Below are 25916 nucleotides of genomic sequence, written 5' to 3' on the forward strand. Positions count from 1 at the left end.
CTAAATTTTTAAATAGCCCCTAAGTACAAAGTCCGATACGTTCAAAGTTAATTTATTATAAACAAAGTTTCAACGTCGCTCAACATAAAACATAAAGAGACATAAAATATTCGTTTAACTTGTAGGTATTTAAAATTAGAAACTAGCGGCATTTAAAACTTTTAAGGATTTTATTAAAAAGGACAAAGTTCAAGTTGAAATTTTAAGCGAGTGTAAAACTAGACAGTTTGATGAAAACTTTCAGTTGACGGACAGATGCTTTACGTAAAATTGTTCGGTTGTTCCTGCGAGCTTAATTAATAATTCAAAGGCGTCGTCAAACTTTTGCCAAACAACTGTTACTGTTTTAAATTATTTAATCGGTTTTGAATTCCTAACCTATTTTCACGTTGTATTTCAAATTTAACATGCTGGTATATGATGGGTTGTTAAAACTGTATAGAGAACTTGTAAGTAACTGATAGTAAATTCATTAAATGGTAATTATGGTTGATTTAAACTTTTCTTTTTATTCTAATTTATATTCATTTTTTTAATGTTTTTATTCATTTTATTCATTCCCATTTCTTCCTCAGAATAATATTTTATGTTAAAAAGTGTGATTAAAATGTAGTTTGTTTATTATACTTCGTCTTATAAATTAATAATAGGTTAAGTTAATCTTAGATACTTACCTATTCCAATTGTTAAAAATTCAGAAGTGTTTCATCAGCCGAGTATACCTACACTCCTCGTGTTATTAACTGATAAGCACACACGAACTTATGGAACATATTAGAAGTAATATAGGAATCATATGGTCGATGCGTTAGTATCATTGAGGACTAAGTTTTACGGTTTTCATTTGCCAGACACCCTTTAAATCTACCTACAGGCATACGCATTATTGTTATAAGACAGAATTAAACATAGCGGTGGTATTTGCGCAGTAATACCACATCTACCACCCATAAATATTAACGATTCCGTGATTTCTGAAAGAATATTTCCAAAAAAAATATTCCACTAACCTTTTGTTTCACACGAAAGAATTAGGATGCCAACGTCAATTTAGCTAAGCAACCTAAAATGTATGAAATGGCGAAATATGCTTACTCCTTGACGTAAACTTGTATACAGAAAAGGAGTTTTCTTTATTCTTAGCGTGTAGAATAAATGTGGGCTCATTTCTTTATTTTAGCAAATAAAGGGCATACGTCACCGCTGATTACTTCTGACTAATTCTAATCTTACTAGACGGCTAGAATATAAAATTACGACTCTAATGTAATGTAGTAATTTTCAAATACTTACATAAAATAATTTTATGAAATAGCGCTTTACTTTCGTGTAACTAAACTGTTTTCAAAATTTATTTTGAAGCATTTTTTGCTACAACATTTGTTCTTATTATTTTTTTATTTTATTTATTAGAAAAATACTTCTTTGTAACCTTAAAGATACTTTTCGTTTTGTTTTTAATAATCTCGTATCGGTGGTATTTTTTAAACATTTCAATGACATTTTATAACTTCCGAAACTTACTTACGACGCTTTTTATTGACTAAACTAAAACTTTATTATTAATTAAATGAAGTAACATTCTCTTCTTAACGTTTAGACTTTATTGACTTAAATTTTAATTAAATAAACAAAACAAAATAACAACTTTTATTTAATAACGACCATAGCTTCAACATTTTTGCATTCACGTCTGTAATTAGACATTTTATACCTTGCCCTAGTGTCATTTGAATTATCCAGTAAATTTCCTCGAACACTTTCTTCACTGGTACCCTAATTAACTACAGATCGCAGGAGATAACGTCAAAGCCTTCGCGGGCGGCTTGCAATCTGCATCGAGATTAGAACAATTTTAGCGCTAAATTTTTTGCTTCAGTCGTTATCCAATTATCTAAATTAGAATCATTTATTTCGTTAATTCATTTAATGATTATTATTCTTGATAATACTTTAGATTTTTGAACTGCAGTATTTTCAACTTTTTACAAAATATTTGGGTCATCGTAAGAAATAATCTGTAAACAATTTGTATTATGTACCTACGTAGCATGAAATAATGTATGCATGAAATAATATGTATGTGTTACGTGTTTTAAGTAGTATTTTTATTCTATTTAATATTTAGTTAAATATAATAAACGTTATGTTAGTAAATATTCTGTTTTTAAAATTAATATTAAAAAAGAAAAAAGACACAAGTAATTTTGTCTTACACTGAACCTAATCAGTCGTAATCTGATTCTCTACAAACGACCCCTTGGCTAATATAGTGTAGTTACTTACACACTGATCGATCCTCTACATACGTAATCTGAGCCTATAAACGGACCCACAGCTACGTATAGCCAAGAACAAAACTAAGAAGCAATTTGTAGATTGGTAAGTGGGACGGAAGGTCGGTAAATTGTGTAGTCGCAATACGTGTCGTTTGTAAGGAACCACTTAGTTCGTATTGATGGCAGCTATTTGTCGCTACTTACTATCTGGTACTCGTGTTATACTGTAATAGTTAATTTTATTAAGTTTTGTAGGTAATCTTACTTTTTAATGTGACTTGAATTTCACTAAAAAAATCTTTATAGTATCTCTACTATAGGATTTGTTCTGTATATAATATTTTTCGTTTTATTTATTTTATGATTATATATAATATCAAATGAAAGACTAGGTAAAGTATATAAAAAGAGTTTTAGCTTAGTAACATAAACTTCGGCCCATCAGAAAGATCTAAAATTCCAATTTTAGGCAGCCACCTGTAATTTTCCAGGTAATATTCTCACTATAAGTTAATTATCAGTTATCACATACTTTACTCGTAGACGAAAATATCAGAAAACCTACTTGTTTTAAACTTCCCTACAATGTTTTTTAAACATGTGTGAATTTTCTAACTTGCCCTTGTACTATAACCTTTACCCCTCTCATTCTGTCGAAAGACCCGTATCGTGTCGTGGAAAATGGTAGACTTACGAGTGGTGCTAAAATGGTACTAATATCTACACTGAATAGTAAGTATTACCTTACTTATACTAGTACTGAACTTATATCATAGTTAAATGGCACAGATTGAAACTAGTGGGCAACAGTTGCGGTTGTTTCATTATTACCATGCTCAGTCAGCATTATAATGGTTGCGTATGGTTCGATTTGTTCCATACAAATTAAAAATACAGACTAATATATAAACGTTGTTCATGCCTATAATTGGCACTCATACGAACCTTATATTATTAATACTACTATAGTGTACTTCTAAGTACTATATAATGTATTGTGTGTGTTGCTGTTGGCATGTAAATAAATAAATAAATAAATAAATAAGTACTAGCTACCCCTTTGATACTCTGTCTTTTGAAAACTCGCAAAAATAATCTATGTACTCGTATAATAAATTTCGCTAAGACGCAGATGTAGGTCAAAGTATCAAGACCCTTTCATCATGGCATTTAATCAGAGTGGAAAGCTTAAGCATTAATTAAGTAATTGGTTTCTTACCGTTAGAGAAATTATGTCCTTTCTCATAATAAATTAATAATTAGGTTTTTATGGATGGATCGATGAAAGTGTTATAATTATCAATTCGATAAATGTCGTCGTCGTCATCGACCCATTACTGACCCACTGCCGGGCACGTCTTCTCTCAGAATGAGAAGGATTAGGCCATAGTCCACCGCGCTGGCCAAGTGCGTAATGGTAGACTTCACATACCTTTGAGATTTTTTTTATAAATCTCTCAGGTATGCAGGTTCCTCACGATGTTTTCCTTCACCGTTTAGCAAGTGATAATTAATGACGCACATAACTTTTAAAAAAATCAGAGGTGCGTGCCTGGGATTTGAACCTCGGACCCCTCGATCGAGAGGCCGAGTTTCTTAACCACTAGGCTATCACTGCTTCTATGCACCTCGACATATTTATATTAATTCCCTCGTTTTATGTAATTGTATATAGGTAAATTTGTACACACGAGCACTGTTTAAAATGTGAGCATTGAACAAGCATGCCAGTAACATACCGTCCGCCATTCGCAATTAATTACCAGCTAATTAAAATAATGTGTGCCCTGACAAAATACCAAAGATCGAAAAACAATTCACAAATTAATGGTTAACCAATTTTGGCAAAGATTTCATTTGCAGCGTAGATTTGTGGTGGCCTCTCATTTTCATTACTCATGTGAATAGCAAATTTTAATACGCCGTATGAAAGGATTATTACTAAGCGTAACGACCTTTCGTTTGATTGTATCGACGTGAAAACAGTTGGGAGATTAAAGGTTATTTAATGTTAAATTATTTGAAGTTGGTAGAACCCTTCGTGGTTCGACTCCGGCGGCACCACCGCCACACCTATTTCTACCTAATAACAGCAGTGTTAGGCGCTGCTATGTTCCGGTTTGAAGGGTGTGGTAAGGGAGACAGACTTTTTCGAGGCGTTCCAGCTTAGTCCTCGACTCAATATACTATTCTATCTATTCGATTTGATATACTCCACTCGATGTACTCGACTGAATATACTCAACTTCGTATACTTGACTTAATATTTTCTAATTCAAGTTGATATATTTGACTAGAAATACTCAACCCGATATACTCGTATCGATATTATACTCGAGTCAATATCGAGTTGACTCGAGTATATCTCCATATACTTAACTCTACATACTCAACTCGATATACTCATACTTAGAATTTTATTAACATTTCATCACTGAAAATATGAGTACAAAAATAATATTAGCAGTACTTTTTTACCTGTTTCTAACGCGTGTATTTAAGACTAAAAGAACATTAAAATCTTCTTTTTCCTTCATTATTTAAAGCTGGGGCTACATCTTGCCATAATGCTGCGAATTACTGATTAGCGCTGCATCTTTAATTAAATCCATTTATTGCACCTCTCCCTATTAATTACAAGCGGGAGAATGTTTTCCGAAGGCACGTTTTAGTAATTGGTTAGGGGATGCCACGTACCACTCTCGCAAAGTATCTGAATAATGTAACACTGATAATTTAGGTGCCGATTGTATGACAGTAGGTTGTGTTGGTTTTGAAAATAGATTAGATTGAAGGTGTATTAAGTCGTATTAAATCTTTATAAAAGTCTTAGTTAAGATTCTGAAATAATAACACATTTAGATGTGGTTATGTGATTGTGTTAATAATAAGCTTTTTCTTTCTAGAGTCAGTTAAAAATATTTTTGAGTTATACAACAACGTAAGTGGAGTCAAATTTACGGATACCATGCTATGTTCCTTTTTAGTGAAGTCAATCCATCACATTACATTGTAATCCAAAATATATGTTCAAAGTTTAGATTATTAACGCACGTTTAAATAATCAAGTTATACTTACAATATTGTTGTCGTTGTGATTGTTGTTGTTGTTGTTATTGTTGTTATACTATTTGCTACTAGAAATTGTCAAATTTCGATCTTTGGTACTCAAAAGTTAGACAGATTATTAATAACGGACGTAAGACAAATTTCTAAAAATACAGAAATTGTAAAAATACATAATTTAATAACTTGTAAAAGTATAAAACAATGTGTCAACGTAGTATTTAGAACATTCAAAAAAGTATAACAAAAATTTTCAACAGCAAATAAAAATGCTCAACAATTTTATTCTTTCCCAGTTTTACGTGTCTAACTAAAACCTTAATTTTCAACTGTCACAAGTACGCGGTATTGTGTACTAAAACATATTTTCAGCATTTCTACATTAACATTTATGAAAATAATACGGGAACTGCGCGAATTAAATCCCCTCTCCACATCCAAATTCTTTTCTCTTACATTAATAACTATTCTTTCAACACATTATAATGTAAGTTGAGACATTCTGAAATTGTGATAGGTACTTTATGCCTTTGTTGCAACTAAGTTTTAGATAATCCACTTGATTGGGCGATCGACGTATCTGTTTGAGTGACTAAGTATGTGTTTTTGTTTATAAAATATTTATTTAAACTAATCTATTTGTACGTGCAATAAATACTGATTATCCTATAGATGCAAAGTTTTATTATTTTCTATCTAAAAGGCAGATAAGTGACTCATCTCGGATAGGCTATATACGAAACATTATTAATATTATAAATAGTTAAACAATTATAAAAGTTACATTTTTATTTTACTTGAAAGCGTCATATAAAATCAAAAAGGTTAATTTCAAATATTGAAATTATTTTAAGCATCACTTAGACGCCATAAAGAAAATTTATTAAAACTTTGACGAGCACTGCATCTCCAACACAGATGCAGCGATATTTTTGTAACTAAACCAAAAAAAACAATATTTTATTTAATAATAATAAAAAAATACATAAGCTAATTAAATGGAAATTAACAAAGAGTGATCTAATACGATAAGTGATGACGTAATAGTCATTTCTGCGACAAATGTCGTCCCAACTGCATATATTAATTGTTCTCTTAAACCTAGTTAAAATTTTATACAAACGCATTGTAAGATTGTTTTACGAAAGGCACTCATTGTAACGCTTAGTTTAATTTGTTTTCATCGTCATCGTCATCAACCCATTATTATCCCACTGTTGAGCACGGGTCTCCTCTCAGAATGAGAAGGATTAAACCATAATCCACTGCGCTGGCCAAGTGCGTATTGGTAGACTTCATATGCCTTTGAGTTTTTTTATGTAAATCTCTCAGGTATGCAGCTTTCCTCACGATGTTTTCCTTCACCGCTTTAAGCAAGTGATAATTAATTTGTAATGCGCACATAACTTCGAAATACCAGAGGTGCCTAGGATTTGAACCTCGGACCCCGCGTTCGAGAGGCCAAGTTTCTAAACAGTTAGGATATCACTGTATTGCAATTTATTTTCATAGCAGTCAACATACGCGCATTTCGTCTATTGTAGGTAGTCGAACTTAACTAGTCGGTAGTAGGTAGTCGAAGGTAACTTCCTTAAACAAGAAAAAACTTTATTGGGAGGTTTGTTAGACTATAAAACGTTATCCCTCAGGTGTTAACGCCCGGCCATTAATTTTTGCTACTCCGGGTTAAACCTTCCACTTGAAATAACACCCAGTTTTTTATTACCAGACGAAACCCGATGGCTTCCAGTAATAGTAAAGAACGACCTGGCTACTCGTAAAATGCTGAAATTGCTTTTGGAAACAAAACTGTGTGTACATAGAAGTCTCTTACTACTATGGCACGTGAATCAATGTTTCACGGAGTAAATAATTATTGTGTGAGTATTGAAGTAGGTGCACAAAAACGAAAGTTAAAGTGTAGGCTCTTTTCCATTTTAACTTCTTTCCAAGAAATAAAAACGATTGTACTAATAAGCAATAAAACTAATAAGCAAAAAATGATCAAAGTGAGCTCGAACAAAAATATACTAAATTTTTATTAAATTAAATCCAATCTTAATCTTTCAAATTGTAAATATTTTTTTAAGTACGAGTATAATCCTCTTAATTTTTCTCCTCTAAAATGTCAATCCTATGAATTAACATGGTCGCCTCATGCAAGGCACCCTATATGAACAGAAACGCAAGCACTAATTTAGGGTAGAAATAGGTGTAGCGATGATACCTCACCAGTCTAGTTCGGCTGAGGAGATATACCGCTACCAGTGACCAGAATATTTGTTCTAGCTTCAAATTACAAACCTACGAAATCATGAGTCAACCACACATCACCAAAAAAAATGTGGAACAAATGAAAAACATTTCAAAAATGCGTTTAATGCAGTCGAATACCTCTTTAATGAAACGGCAAGTGACAAGTTGCTTGTTCATTGTACAAAATACGCTACCCCCTTCCGTTCCCTTGGACGTCCAACACCTATGAAAAGGGACCCCATTCTCCTCTCTAACATTTACGAGGAATATTTAAAATTCAATAGACACAGACCATCGGGAAGTGCTGTAAAAATAACGATCTACATTCACTGATAAATAAATGGTGAAGCGGAATCATTTCTATGGCTTAAACACCCGCCGATGTACAAAATGTTTTATTTCGAATCCGTATACGAAAGCGCCAGATGTTTTTATTGTACAATATTATGAATATTTTTCGCATTTCGAAATCATAGACATCGTAGTTAGATTTTTATTTGTCTTAAAAATTCTACCGTGCATAATTATATTTTTATCTTAAGTGTCATTACTAAAAGATGGGATTTTTTCCGTCGTCGTCCACAGTTTTATTTGTTTATTTACATTACTGTTGGTTTATAGATTTTTAAAATAATATTGATATTGTATCCGATCTTGTGAAGTGACGGAGTTGAAAGAGTCGGTCTGCTCCTCCCACGCTGAAAGAAACAAGGTGGCAAGATCAAATACTTAAAACGTTGTTGAGATCAAATATAAAAACATCCTATTTTTGTACAATTAATAACTTATAAGTACTTATTCATTAAAAGCTACAAGTAGGTGCAATCCACATATAAAAAGTTATATAAAGCCGTATAGGTTTTTAAAATAAAATGTACAACATACACGTACCCAAAACAATGGTACGTGACCGCGGGAAATCAATAATCCCATAACACACTATCCTCCAAAATCCATTTATGAAATATCGCATAAAACCGTCCACGGGTTTTATTTATTCCTACCAGTTCGAAGACAGAAAGGAGATCAAATAGCCTTTGTCCTCCCTCTTTACTTATTCAAACAAAATTACATATGCCTGCTTCTGAATCGCCATTGCCCGAAATTTTACGCGCTGGAGATAGTGTCATGAATATAAATCTATCGTAAAGGACACCACTGCGAGGCTAGCCGAGTTTACGGCATAGCTCACTTTGCATTCTTTGTACGGCGACCCTTTATGGTCGGTTTATAGACTGGAGTCCTTTTGCATAAAGCCTTCTCTTGCACGACGGCCCGTTCAAACTCTTAGTGGCTTGGATTATTTTTGTGTTCTGACTTCCTTGTTCGAGTGGTGTTCATTTAATCTGTAATGAAGAGGTAAATTAAATATTAATAAACACTTTGGTGTATGCTTTATTAACTTAAAATATTATTTGAGCTAATATTATTGGTTACGCCGCAACGCTTATTCGCTTGTGCATACAGTCCCATCCGCAATCATCCAATCCCGACGCACGTACTCCGGTGACGTCTACGATGACGTACTGTATGCACATTGGCCACTAGTCCCAAGGACGGTTGAGTGGGACTTGAGCTACGTGACCTTACGCACCGCGCCGCAATTGCGTACTCACTTTTCGCGACCACGTGGCCCTATTTTTCCGCATTTTTCCGCTTTTCACATCGCGCACCGCAAACCGCATACCCGCCTAGAATTCTTCTTTCTCCGCGCTTTCTCTATTTCGCCTACCTAGTTCCAGTGTGCACAAGTTGTAGGCATCAAAACCGCCACCCCAATTATATTATATTTTATGTCTGGCTGTGTACTAGAATCTAGCGCTTATAATTGTTGTTTAGTTCTAAAATAGTAAGTAGCAGGAACGCATAGATAATCGTCATCAAGAAAATTATCAGTACTATTTGAGGTGAGTATAATTTCCATAAATTGTATCGCCATCTCCTTTCATTTGATACATGTTAATCATTACTTACATAACTTTACTTACGTTACGTTTATACAAAGTTAAATGTTATTATATTCAGAAAATTAGTAGGTAAATTTATTTAAAACTTACAAATTAGTTATTGTACATTTTCGTGTTCAATATAGTAAATATAGTAAAAATTCTCTCACAACTTCGAAACGTACAAAAGGCATTTCAATAAGAAACGTAGTTGCCTGAAATAATTTATTAGAAAAGGCACATTAGTATTTAAACGCTGAAGTGGATGTTTAGCGCCTGCAGAGACCTCTGTTAACTATTAATCCCATTTTCTTTTGCTGGAGATAACGAAACTCATTTAAGATATCTCGTGAACGCCTTTCAGCCGTTTTGGGGTGCAGCCTTTGAATCGGCTACAGACATCCATGGAGTTGATTATAATGTATTTGTTTTTATTAGCTTAAATAATTTTAATATTTAAGAAAAAATATTTTGACGATTTAATTAATGATAATGTGTTTATTTAAAGTCATATCATTGGAAATTCTTTCGCCATATTTTTGAAGTACTTAGTAAACATTTTTTAATATTACATTATTAACGTTATCCTTGCAAATTTTTGGTGTAATACATTTACAGCTAGAATAATATTCAAATATCATTACTATTATTTTTAATAATTACACATTTGTGTAATAAGTAAGTTTTTAAAACAATGTTTAGCCGCACGTTACTATACACACAGAAATGTTAATATATAACACGCCTCTATGCATTACCCTGTCCTTTAATACATTCGTATTTCGTAAAGAGACCAAAGGTTTCTCTTTATGCCTAATAAAATTTTCTTCAAAGTATTCTTAATTGAAAATTCAAATTTATGCATAAGCTCTGATTGTAGAGGCGGGCGACAAGGCCGTTTACGACAGCCCCGTCGGTGCCTTCAGATTACAGGAAATTAATTTAAGGATTTTGAAGAATCGGTCTAAGAACAGTGATAAAAGCGATACTTCATGCGAGTTCTAAGATATGTCATGACGACAGTCTCTCATTGAAAATGACTATGTATTGCAATTGCACGAAAACAATAGATTTTTGTTATATAAAAAAACCGGCATGATTAAAGATACAGTCTACTGATGTCACTCACACAATTACACGAAGCTAACAACACCTCATATGTAAAAATCGTTTTAGCTGTTGGGCTAAGAATGAGACATACATAAATACATAACCCAAAGCACCAAAGACATAACCTTTATAGTCATGTAGGTACTAATGCGTAATTTCCAAGATTCTCTATGTCCATGGTCATTGCCTGTAATCCCTTACAACGTGAATGATATAAATATGAAAGCAAGAAATAAAAATAATAAATTAATTAATTTAATAAAATGTATTAACAAATCATACAAAAAATTAAGAGTAAATAAGGTAGGCAGAAGATAAGGATTTTACTATAAAATACTCCATATTTTTATAGAAACATTTTACAAAATTATTTTAAGTTTATTACAATGTTACTTATAATATAATGTATTAGTAATGTCTCCGTTAAACTTACTTAAAACTATAAGAAGCAAAACATTCTCGAAGTTACATTATCGATCTTCCAAGTCTCGTTAAGTCTTTAGCTACTCGTACAACAAACTTTCTTTAATAAAGTTTCGATGATTATGGACAAAACTTAATTTAGAAGCTTAAGTCATATTTTATCGGGGTAGGTTCACGTCGAATATTAAAAATAAATTACATTTTTTATGTTTTGGACGATATTGACAGACACATATAGACAAATATAAGTACAAATACATGAATAGCAAAACCTGGAATCAGATTAAGATATCGTTTAGCATAGTTTTTTACCTGAACGGGATTCGAACCCGAGTCTCCATGGTAGACAGAACTCTATGATTACTGTTTTTTTGAATATTGCTACAATTATTGTTATTTTATGTTATGTTATGTTGTATTATCTTGAAATATAATGGTTTGATTTGTGCTTTGATTACACACTATGATCAATTGTAACTCAGCCTAAAGGAAAACTTATCATAAACTACTTTCTATTACTAAGAGATCTTTTAAAAAGTTCTCAAAGACGAGTAAAGCGCCCAGTGTTTATGCTAATTACAGGAATTTAAAAATATATCTAAAAACGTGAAAAGTAAACCATTTCGCACTTGAACAGTGCGCGGGACTATAGTTTCAACGGCATCGGATAGTAGAGGGTTTACGACAAAGAAAACATTTTTAAGAAAATTTAATAACAAGTTTTATCGTTTTTGTCTCCATCGTGTGGCTTATTTTAACGTGAATCTCGCTAAGACTTTCATAAAGCGGTTTAAGTGTAGTGCATCGACCTGAGGTGTTCTAGATACGGTGTCACGTGAGATTCACAATGTCATATGCAGTTGTTTGTGGTAGGACACCGCAAGATTAACACTGTATTCAATGAGCTTCCACACGACGTAGTGCCATTGTGTTTTAGTGTGGAGATTGCTTTCGATCTAAGTACTTGATACACTAATTGGAATTTTAAACAACGAAAAGTCGTTGTGAAAAGGCAAAACGTAACATATGGTTATAGCTTAATTAAATATAATGCAATAGTCTAAAAATGATTAAAATTATATTTATGGGATACTTCTATCAAAATTAGAAATATAGATCGACGTTTAAATTGTATAGAAAATAGTTTTCATCCGAAGAACGTTTCCCCGCCCAACTCATCCTATGTATTACTCTACAGATTTTTTTTAACATTTTTATAGATACGAAGTTATTTTGACAAACTTTTAAAAAGTATTTTGTGACTTATAAAAATATGGAAGTGCCATACAAAATACATAAATAAATAAACAAGTATCACAAAAAACTATCTACGAGTAACTAGATTTTTTTTATCACAAGCAGATCAATTTTATTTATTCGAACTTAAATCAAAGTACGTAAATATCAACGAATCGATTATGTAGTCCTTAACCTTCTTAATTTAGTAAGTAAGCAGAAACAGCCGTGCTAGCGTTATCAAGCTTCCGTTCCGGAATAAATGTCGTCCGATTATTTATGTGCGGAAGAGGGCGCATCGTGAGATCGCCTTCCGATTGTGACGCCCCAATTGAAACAGATATTTTACAGTGTTAGAATCATTTTGCAACGATTTGCAACATTTGAATAAACAAATTCATACGTTTTGGGGATAAATGCTTTTTGTGTCTTACACAGCTTTATATGTATTGTACGTTTTTTCTTCGTTTAAAAATGATTGATCGCAGAATACGTCCAGATTTTCTGCGATTTGCTGGATTAGTCGGGTGCGTATTCGATTAACATGTTTAGCCATGTATGTTTCAAAGCAGTCGTGTGAACAATACACAATACATTTTAATTCGATAAGATTTAACGACTTTTTTTATAATGTCGGAGTAGCCGTCCTCCTGATGGTAAGTGGCTACTGCCACCCATGGACATCCGTAATCAACCCCAGATAGGATTAGATATTCCTACCTGAGGTCGGCCACAGATGCGACGCTACCCCTGAGGACTCAAAAATTGTCGTTTGTAAATAAACGTCCAGTGCCTATAAAGTTGTGTAAACAGATCGTAAAAGTGTTTTTAGATTGTAAATAGAAAAAATATTATTATGATTTACATATCATATTTTTTGCATTACAGTAATTTTTTTTATTATATTTTTTACTATATTTTTATTTATTGAATTCTAAGCAGAACACGATACAATGGACGTTTTAGGTTTCTCGTATTGTAACCGTAAATCTATTTTAGACTTTAAGTAGATGCGTCAGTCTGCCAAGTTTATGTAATGGGACAAATCTAATTTAAGTGCCAGGTGTTGGTTAGTAAGAAAACTCTTTGGAAAAATGAACGAAATACATTTTTATGTTACACGTGTTTCCAAAGAAATAAAAAATTACAAAGTACAGTATTTCTAATAGTTTTCTTCAGAGCGCGTCAAAGAAATAAGTATTGCACAATACTATAACATTAGTTAATATTCAAATAAGATTGATTTTATCAACACCATCTTGGTATTGCTAGATTTTTAAACATACTATTAGTTTTAGAAAGCGACCCAAATACAATCCCCTACGATACTATACCCTTATACGATTTTTTCTCACTACGAATCATTTTATCCATTAACCGCCATTAGCATTTGTCCAAAAATAAAGTAATGTATATTTAACATAAACGGTATTATCATTTGGCAACGATTTGTTTCATTCTCGCCCCATTGACTTCGCTCTTGGATTTTATTCGCGATAACATCAATAGCTTTATAACGTTGTTAGATCAAGTACGAAGAGGAACGGCGTGAAAAGTTATTTGCTATCGCTACAGACACAATAGCAACGCAACTTATAGAGACTATTTATAATCTGTATTTTTTATCTGTGGTGGAATTTCGAGTGCACATCTGATTGTTTTATATGCTATTTCAGTGTTTTATCAATTCAAACGCCTGGAATAGAATCCAATAAATCTTAAGAATGTTAGCGATGTCATAACTTTGCAAGCAAATATATATGGGTAATCGATATATTATGTACAAAATAGGATATTAATACTTATCTTTGGCTTTGCCGGCAAACCTTGACCATCTAATGCTCACTATTCGCCTTTGACTCCACTGCAGAGAACGTAAAATACTTTAAGGTTTTGAGAAGAGGAGTTTAGTCAAAAAAGTTAAGTATAAAAATAATCAAGAATCCTACATAATCCAGTTACATTCCTCAAAGTTACATGTTAAAAAATTACCTTCACTAATATTTTTCTGTTACATCAACGAATATAACCAGCGCTTTGCTAAAATGTACCCTCATCACGCAAATCAGTACAAAATTAATTGAGTTTCTCGTACGTTTCCATGAAAGGTATGTCGTAAGGAAGACGTTTCAAATTTTCCGTATCCCTAAAATTCCACATTAAATTTAAATTCGATTAATTCAGCTTAATCTGTTTAGTCTGAGCGTCGTTAATTTTTTGGGCATGTCCGTAGCGTTTAGTTATAAAAGCGAAAATAATTTCATAAAAGCATTATATCTTTCCCGGGTCACGTAAGAGGTCGCTTCGGGGGAAAATTACATTTTGTTTGGCCACGTCCACGAGGCGACATGGGACAAGTGAGTTAACGAGTGTTCAGGATTCTTGGTAATTCTTTCATATCTCCCCGATCTCTGGATAGGCGAGTTTGCTGAATCTCTCCGTAAATCGGTAAGTAGGTTATTGTTTCGCGACATTTTTCTCACGGAGTGTTGAATAAAACATTGGTCTGACGTCAGAGGGTCTCAGTGTACGGTTTATTTATAATAGGAAAAGTTAGATATTCTTGTGATAATTGAAGAAACTGTGAATGAAAATGTATACATAAAGCTTGCGCCATAAAATGCGTATTAAGGAAGGTATTAAGTAAGTAAAAGTGACAGTACTGTTATGAATTCCTTATATTGACGCCTTTTCCTAATACTTTTCTTGGTAGGACAGGTGGTGAAACGCTTTCGTTCGCCTTCGGAGGTACCACCGGTACATCTATTTCTACCTTATATCAGCAATGTGGCGCTTCTGTGTTCAAGTTTGAAGGGTGTAGAAAGGGAAGGGTTATTAAAATGTGAGACGTTCCAACTTAATCCTTAAAGGTAGCATCGCATAGGCCGCCGGTAGGAACAGGGCCGGATTTAGAGGTCTAGAGGCCTTGGGGCAACAAAGGCCCCCTGGCCCCAAATTATTTTCCGAATAAAATGAACAATTTTTTCAGTTGAGTTTTTCAATAAATATTTTATTGTGAAACGCAGGTAGATTCTTCTAGTATTCATGTTTGTACAAAGTTCTGTAGATAAAGGTAAAACAGCGAAAAAAAATATCAAAGGAAAAGATATTTTTTTTTCTTTTTTCTAGTCGGAATTTAAAAAAAAAAATCCGACGTCTCTATTGTGGGGGCTCCTCTTTTGTGGAGGCCCCGGGGCTGCCGCCCCGGTTGCCCTACCTTAAATCGGGCTTGGGTAGGACCCTAATTTTACCTGTCATTAATTGCAAGTCTCAATGGGCAGTGGTCACTTACTATTAGATGAACTGCAGAAAACTTTTATTTAAAAAACAAAACACACTTCGCTTATGATTAAAATTGAAGACATCGTACATCTTCATGGTATTATTCACGTTTTAAAATACACAACTCACAAATTTATCGGCATCATAATTATCTTTTAATTACCCAAAAACAAAATGATATGCTAGCAGAGGTGACTGTCTGCAACCTTTGGCTCATAAATCATCAAATCTATTCAAAAGTTTAGCCATAAACAAGTTTGTACTGATATCTTTGAGTATTTTGTGTTTAAAATCGGTTCTTGTTTAAATTTTGCAAGTTAATTTTAATATTAATATACCTAATAGTGATTTATTTGACTACTAAACTTCATAAAATATTAATGAATAAAATTTGGTGATAGTCTAAACTTGTTTTACTTTATTAATCAAATCGAAAATTTTCGTTTTGAATTAATTTTAGTGAAGGGTTTTAGAAATTTGATAAGAAGTAATTGAATATTTCAAACTCCTACGCCGACCTAGGCATAAGGCTAAGGAGTTAAGGTTTTGATAAAACAATCTTAAGAACCTTATTTACTGTAGTAACTTCAAATAATTCCTACTTTATTTCGAAATCTAGATTAGTATGGAAGTAGATAGATAATTATATGTTTCATAAGGTGACACCACACCCATGTTTTTCCTCGTAACAGGATTGTAGTGCCACTGAGTATTTGCTTGGAAGATCTAAGAGACCAAATTTCCATCATGCTTTCTCATAGGATAGGACAGCATTCTAAAAGGATTACACATAAATATTACAAAAATAAACATAACTATAAAGAAAAGAATATCCCGGCCGCTTAACAATACTATAACCTATTTCACTCTCACAATTTAATGAACTTTAATTGTGGGAGTGACGTAGGGTGTTATAAATAATGAGATATACCTACGCTGGAAATACACTACCCGCAAAATACAGACAGACAGGCGTTTTCAAGCAGCATTTGTGTAATATCTTTACACTCTCATTGCAGCTATTTGGGTACATTATTTCAGCATTAGCGAAGTTGCGTTCACATCGCAACTCTCGTGTTTCAAGCGAAATGAAACGCCGCAATGAAATTTCAGCCCATTTTAACCCTTCATAAAATGAGATATACATAGGTGTAAACTTGAGTGTTACCTGGTGTTTTCAAAAGTTTAATATTTCAATAATGCGTGATATTAGAGTAGTATCAGTAATATTATTTTTTTTCTTATTGCCGAATAGTATGTAATGGTTAAAACTTCTAAATTCCATATTTATTTTTGGTGATGTCGTAAATAGCAACTGCCGCCTATTGAAATATGTATCAATCATACAGAATGATAGCCTAGTGTTTAGGAAACTCGGCCTCTCGATCGAGGTTCAAATCCCAGGCACGCACCTATGATTTTTCGAAATTATGTGCGTATTAGAAATTAATTATCACTTGCCAAAACGGTGACGGAAAACATAGTGAGGAAACCTGCATACCTGAAAGATTTAAAAAAAATCTCAAAAGGTATGTGAAGTCTACCAATACGCACATGGCCAGCGCGGTGGACTATGGCCTAATCCTTCTCATTCTGAGAGGAGACCCGTGCCCAGCAGTGGGACAGTAATGGGTTGATGATGATACAGAATGAAGTCGATCACAGATGCGTTGCTACCTATGAGGAGTAATTTGAAACTGCTCACATGAGTGTTTTTCTTACCACACCAGTATACAACAGCCCTTAACTTTGTTATTTTAAGTACCACCTATCTAACCACTCTTACCTTCAAATTATTATTAACTATTTCTATAAATTCCAAACAAGAGTAACATATAATAATAATTTTGGCGACATCTTTGCATTGCCATATAGCAGCTATATATACTGCAACATACTAGTAGTAGTAGAAGATCCGAAGCTAAATCGAACTGGACCGAGCTGATAATAGAATGAAACTCATTTTATAACGAAATTAGTACATTGGGTAATACATTAAAAATGGGTTTGCTAAAAAAATCCTGGACAGGATAATTTTAATTATTTTTTGAAAAATTAATTTTCATTTTGCAGACAACCCTATATCAACGTGTTCACAATAAAACAGCGCTTCTACTGATATAAAATTTTATCTATTATCATCATGAGTGAAAGTAGTTGCCAGCGAAATACCTGTTTATACCTGACAACCCAGTAGTTCGTCCACGTAAATAATAGGCAACCCAAAGCCTGCACATTCTGTATGTTTTTAACATTCACTCAGAATAGAATTTTCTTATTATCTTGATGTTGCAAAATTTAATTTTCAATTAAATTTTAATTTAAAAATAATTAAAATTATCCTGTCCAGGATTTTTTTAGCAAACCCATTTTTAATGTATTACCCAATGTACTAATTTCATTATAAAATGAGTTTCATTCTATTATCAGCTCGGTCCAGTTCGATTTAGCTTCGGATCTTAGACCATAGGTATGTGTTTATTTATGCCCAACGAAATTTCAGTTCATTTCAACCCTTCATAAAGTTGCTCCACTCGTAACCCTGAGTGACAACTGGTGTACTTACATTACTTTAAGCAAACCCTAAGTATAATAAACCCTGGTTAAAAGCGATTTTGCGGTCGGAAAATTTGCATATACCTGTCTTTTTGTTTCACAATACTGACAATTACTTAAAAAAAATTACAATGAAACCAAATGGTATTTAATTTTTACATTAAGGATTGGCAAGATACATACATGTTTTGTTAATAAATACAACAATACACACCACAAAGAGAGAAAAGTAATTTTCACTTTGATAAATAACATAATTTATTAAGTTATCATGACTTATTGTTAAAGGTTTTATTATTTTTTTATTCCTTAGTCTATTAACTTAAAAGAAATATTCACGAAAGAGGTGACTTAATACACTTTAATTAGTATAAAAATTCCTGGAAATCTATCGAAACGCACGGTCGTACTTTAAACAAATATAAGCTGTCCGAACGCACTAGCCTCTATATTACTCGTAAACAAAACGTTTAATAACATATCTATATAATAATAATAATAGCCTTTTATTTCCGAATTTTAAATTTTTTCTTCCTAATACATTAGTTAGTTACTCTATTTTCACAGAATGTCCCTCAACTCGGTGTGCCTTGCGGCATAGGCCTCCTCCAACTCCTTCCACTGCTGTCTATCCTTAGCTACTCTTAGCCAGAGTTTTTCTCTTGTTCTAAATCCGTCCCGTATCAATAACATATCTACTTTTACATATATTCTAGAACAAAAAGACCAAAACATTTAATGCAGTATTCTCTAATATATTCGTCTGTGGCACTTGTATGTTGTTACGTGACAACAAACAAATATTACACTGATAGCGTTTGTAAATAACGTACATTCTTTTTACCGTTCCCGCTGAAAGGAAATGTTTTTGCCGCGACACTCGACACAATTAACATATTGTGATTCGAATACAGGCTTCTTTTCAACAAAGCAGAGTGCATTTTTCATGCAAACGCAATTACGTCACAAAATTTTATTTTACTAACAAACGGGGTTGTAGATTTTTAGTTTTAAGTGTGTTATAATTAATGAGGACAATTAAGGAGAATTGTTTTTTAAAGACTGCAATAATAAACGAGCGTGCGTTTCACCTGGTAAGTGGTCAGTGTCGCCCATGGAAATCATTAACCAACTCTAGTATAGAATCCTTCTATACTTTACTCCATTAAAGAACATTATATATGGAGTCCTGCTGGTATCACCCCCAAACCCGAAACGAAAGAACTGCTTCACGCTTGAAATTGGTGTAACGGTGTACCTGTCATAGGTAAAATCATTTATACTTGTAGTATATTAGAATTCCTTGTGTAATGTTTGCCATAAATACAGAAAATATATCTAGAACACAATCTTAATTCTTCATTCAAATATTTATTCGGCCGGGAATCGAAACCATACATCCTTTCGTCGCATACCGATAACCACTAACATGAAAACAGCATAAAAAGTTTAGATCAGTATCTTTCGGTAAATAGCGTTTCATACAAAGCTTCAAAGCAGCAGTAGCATTCAAAGCTTCACACGTTTGCAAGAAAATGTAACCTCCCATATAGCTTGTAGCCCCGGAGCAGTTAGCCTGTAGCGCTCCACCGCTCATCAGTACGCTCCATTCCGTTGTAAATTACATACCCACGGCGAATTACGAAGTCTACACTAAATGTATAAAATTTATAAGTAGATAATAGGCAATTAAGAAAAATAGTGTACTTTTTTGTAATATTAGCCTGGCATATGAAAGTTTATGGTAAAACAACTGTGTCTGTGGCGGGGTAGTTATCACCTTTTCACTTTTACCATGATCCATGTAACTAGATCGAAATATCGGCAGTCATAATATTAAAATAATACTTTGATTACTCGTTACTAAATAACATTTATTAATTCCGCAACAATATTAATATAATATATATAATCATATACTGGTTTAAGAGCAAATATGTTTTCTGAATAAGGATGAAAGTCAGAAATGATTATGTTGCACCCATTTCTTGTCTAATTTTAAACCGGCCGTTTAAACTTAATGGAGGTGTGAATAATGGTCGCAATAAAGTATATTCGAAACGAAGTTCCCATTAGAAATGTAACCCTTTTCACGCGTTCTCTGTAGTCTTAGAGTGCTTACCCCGAGGCGAATAACGCATATGCTCGCCTCCCTTCTGAACATTACATGATACGTTGAAATTACAAGAAAATAATACAGATGTGAAACCACTAATTATTTTAATACCACCATATAGAATATATATTTGTATTTTGAAGGTGGTAGAACCCTTTTTGGTTCGACTCCGGCGGCACCACCGCCGCACCTATTTCTGCCTCATAACATCAGTGTTAAACGCTACTGTGTTCTGTTTTGAAGGGTGTGGTAAGGGAGACATACTTTTTCGAGGTGTTCTAGCTTAGTCCTCAGGGGTAGCGGCGTATCTTCGGCCGATCTCAGGTAGAAATATCTAATCCTATCTGGGGCATCAGATGTCCATAGGCGGCAGTAGCCACTTACCATCAGGTGGACTGCATGCTCTTCTGCTACTCCTACATTGTAAAAAAAACGGCGACTCCATGCTCTTCTGCTACCCCTATATTATAAGAAAAAATGTTAATATAACAACATGATTTAGTCTAGAAAAAGTTTATATTTCCAGATTCAAGACGAAATTAGTTACTTGGAAGTTTTAGCTTCAGGCGAAAAATGTCCGTGTACCGTGTACTTGTCCTCGACACTGAAAATTTTATACAAAACACAAATTTGGAATTTACATTCTATATACATAACAGTATACAAACGTATGATATATCACAGTTTAAAAAGTAATTGGTGATCCAAGGTTTAAATACCAGGCATCTCTAATTTTTTTGAAGTTACCTGTGTATTAGAAATTAATTTAAAACTTGCCTTAACATGGACGGAAGACATCAAAGGTGTGTGAAGACCATCAATTCGAACTAGGCCAACGCGGTGGACAAAGTCTATGAGGCCACCCCTCTCACTCTATGAGGCCATCCGTTCCTAATAGTGGGACTATATGTGACGATTTCATTTAAAAATATTGGATATCCTATCAAAGATTTTTAAAATATCCACGCGCACAACGGATATACCCTTTTTCACATTTTTCATATAGCCTTGAATAAGTTAGCCTGAGGCATACGCATCCGCTGGCACCCTATTGTCAAGGCCCTGCATGGGAATTGCGAAATATAACACAGGTGTGAGAGAAGATCGCGATTGTAAATTATATTTTATACCTGGTTTTGTATCCAGTATAATAGAATTTAGAAACCAAGCTCGTGGTAATGTAGCGCTTTGCTGTTTTCTTTTAGACTTAGAATAGTTAGCCCGAGGCGAATAGTACCCCTCTTTCCCCTTCATTGTAAACCCCCTAATATGTTGAGGATGATGAAAGATAATACAAGTGTAGAAGGGGTCTACGATTTTTAATCTTTGAGAAATATGTAGATATAATGAAACTAAAGAAGTTGAAAATCTTGCATAGAATACACATAGATTGCGTAGCCTGACACAAGAATATACACACCATCACTGCACTATATGAATGCTTCACGACACTAAAAAATGTGTAATAATACCTTAGTATGTTAAAAATATAATTTTTATACTTACTTAATATTTTGTCTGTATAATACGTATACGCCCTTTACAAATAATCCATCTAACTTTTTCCTACAAAAGAATGAAGTTAGACAATTACTGCATTTCTAATCTCAAATATTCAATATTTTGTCTATATTATAGAAATTGAGGAATAGCGAAACTATAATAAAATTAAGAAATTTCCTCGCGTTTATAAAAATGTAACCCTTTCCGCAGTACAGGTGTGAAAAGAATCTTAACTAATACTATAAATGCGAATATAACTTTATTTGTTTGTTACACTTTCACTCCTTAACTACAAAACCGATTGTCATGAAATTTTATACACATGTAGTCAGGGATTAAGAAAAGGACATAGGGTATAATTTATCCCGAAATAAGAACCATTCCCGAGGTATAGACAAAAACCTCTTACCGCGAACAAAACCGCAAGTAAAAGCTAGTTTACAAATGTAAATTACATTATGTACCTAAAGAGTATACTTTTTTGTATACTGTTTCAAATAATCAATATATTGCCTATATAAAAGAAATGAGGGCACAGCGAAACTATCATAAAATTAAGAACTTTCAACGCGTTCAGAAAAATGTAACCCGTTCCGCACCTTTACATGTAGGCGTGGAGAGGCTAGCCTGAGGCACTAAACTCGTCCACCTCTCTATTGTAACGCTTCACTGCAAGTTGGGAATTGCGGCCTGGTACAGGTGTGAAAAGAATTTACAATATTGTAAAGTACGTTTTGTGCCTAAATGTAGGATGATATTTTATTTTGCATAATGTTTAGAATTTCTATATTGAAGATCTCTAACTCTATTTTTCACGCTTTAAGGTAAAAATCGCGTCAATTTGTAGAAAATTGTTACGGCTTGTTATACATATAATTAAACTGAAAAGTAGGTATTTTATATACCTCTAGGTAACGGAAGTTATGGTATTTTTTAAATGAAGTTTATTTAGTACATATACAGTCGTTCCTGGTTTTACTTAATTTATTGTCTAATTTAATACATATTTTTCGTATTCTTATTGGAAATTCAAAATTATAAGTGTTGTGTAGCAGGACAACATGGTAGTCACGTTCCACACCGTCCTAACGCGACTTGTTGTAAAGAGGGGAAAAGTAATATCCTATAATGCCTTGTTTTAATTTCCAACCGTAAATAATAATTTGGTCAATTTTCCCTACACAATTTTGGTTGCGTGCTCAAAAGTTTTTATTGGAATTTTATTGTTATTTAGGCGTGTTTGTTCCTTGTTTCAGATTAGATCGGCGGTTTTAAAGGAGCCGGGCGCTAATGTGAGTTTGGGAATTTTCTTTTTATTTATGTAACGTTACGTAATTGAATTTCTCTCATTCCCACATAAAGCGTGACCAGGGAATTTACGAGTGCATCAACATGTTACAATAAAGTTTCGGGTCCAGTCCATCAACTGTGACGTAACGACAAATCCCCGGGCAGATAGGTACGCCTAATGCGAAACAAAACTAGTGGATGGCAGAAGTTTTTAGAGGGAAATACGAGTCGACGGGAAGGTAGTCCCAAACTATGAGCGTTAAGTAACTTTTATGAGGGGCCCAAACATTTAACCGCGAGTCAAGAGCTAATCCCACTAGCCGACCATCGCAACAACGCACCTGAGACCGAGCTTTTTATTTCTCTTTCACATTCCCACCTAATTTTGGCCACCACAGAGGCTGGTAAGGTGGGTTGAACTTTGTCGGGCGTCATAAATTTATTTAACGGCCCGAAGGCAATAAGAGGCGGAGTGTAAAAAGAAAAATACGATACCAACGTGCCTAGCCGTTATTGCAATTAAACAGAGGAAGTAAATCTTTCAATACGAGCGGCAAGCGTTCGCCTCCCGTTTTCCGCCTTAATTTATCGCTTTGTTTTAGTCAGCGCATCACATTGACGGATTGCAATGTGTTTGATTAAAAAAGGATGCTTAGTCTTTGTACCTTGGAAGATAAAAAAGTACTGATCTCTTTTGTTATTGAACAGAGAACGAAAAGATTGAAAGAAACGCGGCCGCTTACAAATTGTATTTTTATTATTATTTTCATTGTGTCGTTAAGTTAAATGTAGATTAAATCGTTGGTTGGTAGGAGCTTGTCTAACAATAACCGAAAAATGGAACATAAAATAAAAGTAGGTTTTATCTTTTCAAGCTAAATGTGTGTTAAATATACTCGTAGATGAAGGGTCAATCCGCAGAATAAATGACTAATGATTTCACCACCTTAAATAATTAAGCTAAGCGATAATACTTATCAAGTAAACATTTAGCAAAATAATATTCTCTCCAACATTCGAACACATTTTTTCTTTTGATTATGTGTTTAATCCTTTTTCACTTACTCAAAGGTGTTCGATGAAATGGGAAAGATTGGCTGACATCTATGATAGCTCAATTATTGCTTTACATGCATTTTTATTCATTTTCCATGGTTAATTTTTCTCTTATTTTTATTTCTTTCCAGATATGGAAATTCTGTATTTACTGTAACTATTAAAAATATCACGCATATGTTTAAAAGAAAATCAATTTTACACATTAACATCTTATTCTCGTGTGTATATGGTTTCAAAAATGTGTATTTCAAGTAAAAAAAAAAAATATAGAAATGATTCAAAATATTATAAATTACGCCACTGATATAATTAATTTTAATTACAAAAATTGCAATAATACAACCCCTTCATCTCTCTAGACACTTATGCAAAATTAAAAAATTGTAACTCAGAGCTAAATTTAAAAACCCTAGTCGCAACTATTTTAAGTCACTCAGTAGAAGTGTAACTTAAAAATCATTTACGTAATTTCGAAAGAAACGGCTACAAAGGAGTTAAAAATTACCAGTTTTTGAAACTAAGCGATTATGGCGTTCTTCAAAACTGAAGTAGGTAAATCGCGCAATTCCTGTTGTTACGAAAAAATTAAATGACAAGTATTAGGTACTTACTACTTGTTACTTAGATATAGGATTCAGCGAGAAGATAATTATGTGAGATGAGTTATTAAATTATCGATTAAGATACCTATCTGCAACAACCAGGGCAGTTAATATCAATTAAATGCCGTGGATGTCCTTTCTATTAGTAATAATAAATTTGTAGAAAATATACCTAATAAGTATTAAAATAAAAACTATACTAATATTTGCTTTTATTTCATTTTTAAAATATCATATCACTACTATAATCATCAATTGTAGCGAAGAAAATTAAATTTTGTCATCCTACAAGAATACAATCATCGTTCATCGTCTAATCATTTACAATGAAACAAACAACAGGGTTAAACTATAATTCTTAACAAATCATTATTAATTAATAATTCAGTAATGAGCTACTTTAAAATATTGGGAATAATAAAATACAAAAACAAATTTTGACAACCCCTTTAATTTTTTCCTAAACTACAGACTAAACTAGTAGGTTGGTAGACTTTTGTAAATGTTAAGGTTACATGATGCAACCCACCCTAAAGTGAGCTAATATAGCTAACTATAAAACAACCTTACATAAAACTCCAATGATTACTAGAGCTCGTTTACATAAATTGTAAAGTATCCCATGTAATACAATAATAAATTATATTAGTTTTAAGTTATATTAGTACATATAAACAGCGGATGTATATTAAAAAAAACGAATATAATTTATTATAATATTATGCGTAAAATATATAAAAAATATCGTCTTTTAAGGAAGGAAAGCTTAAGCAACCGAATCGCACATTTTCTGCGGTTCGAGAAAATGAAGGGACGAGTGTAAATTCAAATTGCTTAATGGTTCGCGAGCAGGCATTTCATTTTCCATTCGAATTGTTACGTTATTTAGTGCCGTGTGCGCGTAAACGATGCGAGTCTCGCCTTTTGTTTGGGAACGCTAAGAAATATTAGGACGTTTTAGCAAAAAAGTTTTATCACACCTTTCGGGCACAAGGCGTATAAATACCAAGTCTAGGTAGAACACGAATAAGGAAGTAATGTTAAAAAGCTTGTAAAACAAAGTAACATGTAGTCCGGTGGAAATTCGTAAAAAAAGGCATACCATGTATGTTCGAAGGTGGTTTAACCCTTTGTGGTTCGACTCCAGCGGCACCAACGCCACACCTATTTCTGCCTAATAACAGCAGTGTTA

The 25916-nt window shown here is 33.2% G+C and overlaps 1 protein-coding gene across 1 annotated transcript in view; it reads left to right on the forward strand.

Annotated features, from left to right (window-relative positions):
- Sema2a (Semaphorin 2a) overlaps positions 1-25916 on the forward strand; it is a 483298-nt gene that overhangs the window by 224155 nt on the left and 233227 nt on the right. Inside the window, exon 3 of the mRNA XM_073075439.1 lies at positions 23030-23065. The gene's annotated coding sequence lies outside the window, so the exon portion shown is untranslated. The remainder of the gene's footprint in view (positions 1-23029; positions 23066-25916) is intronic.

The sequence above is a fragment of the Epargyreus clarus genome, unplaced genomic scaffold (assembly GCF_041222505.1).
Source record: "Epargyreus clarus isolate Ecla_fem2 unplaced genomic scaffold, WU_Ecla_fem_2.2 ptg000001l, whole genome shotgun sequence".
NCBI classification, from domain to species: Eukaryota; Metazoa; Arthropoda; class Insecta; order Lepidoptera; family Hesperiidae; genus Epargyreus; species Epargyreus clarus.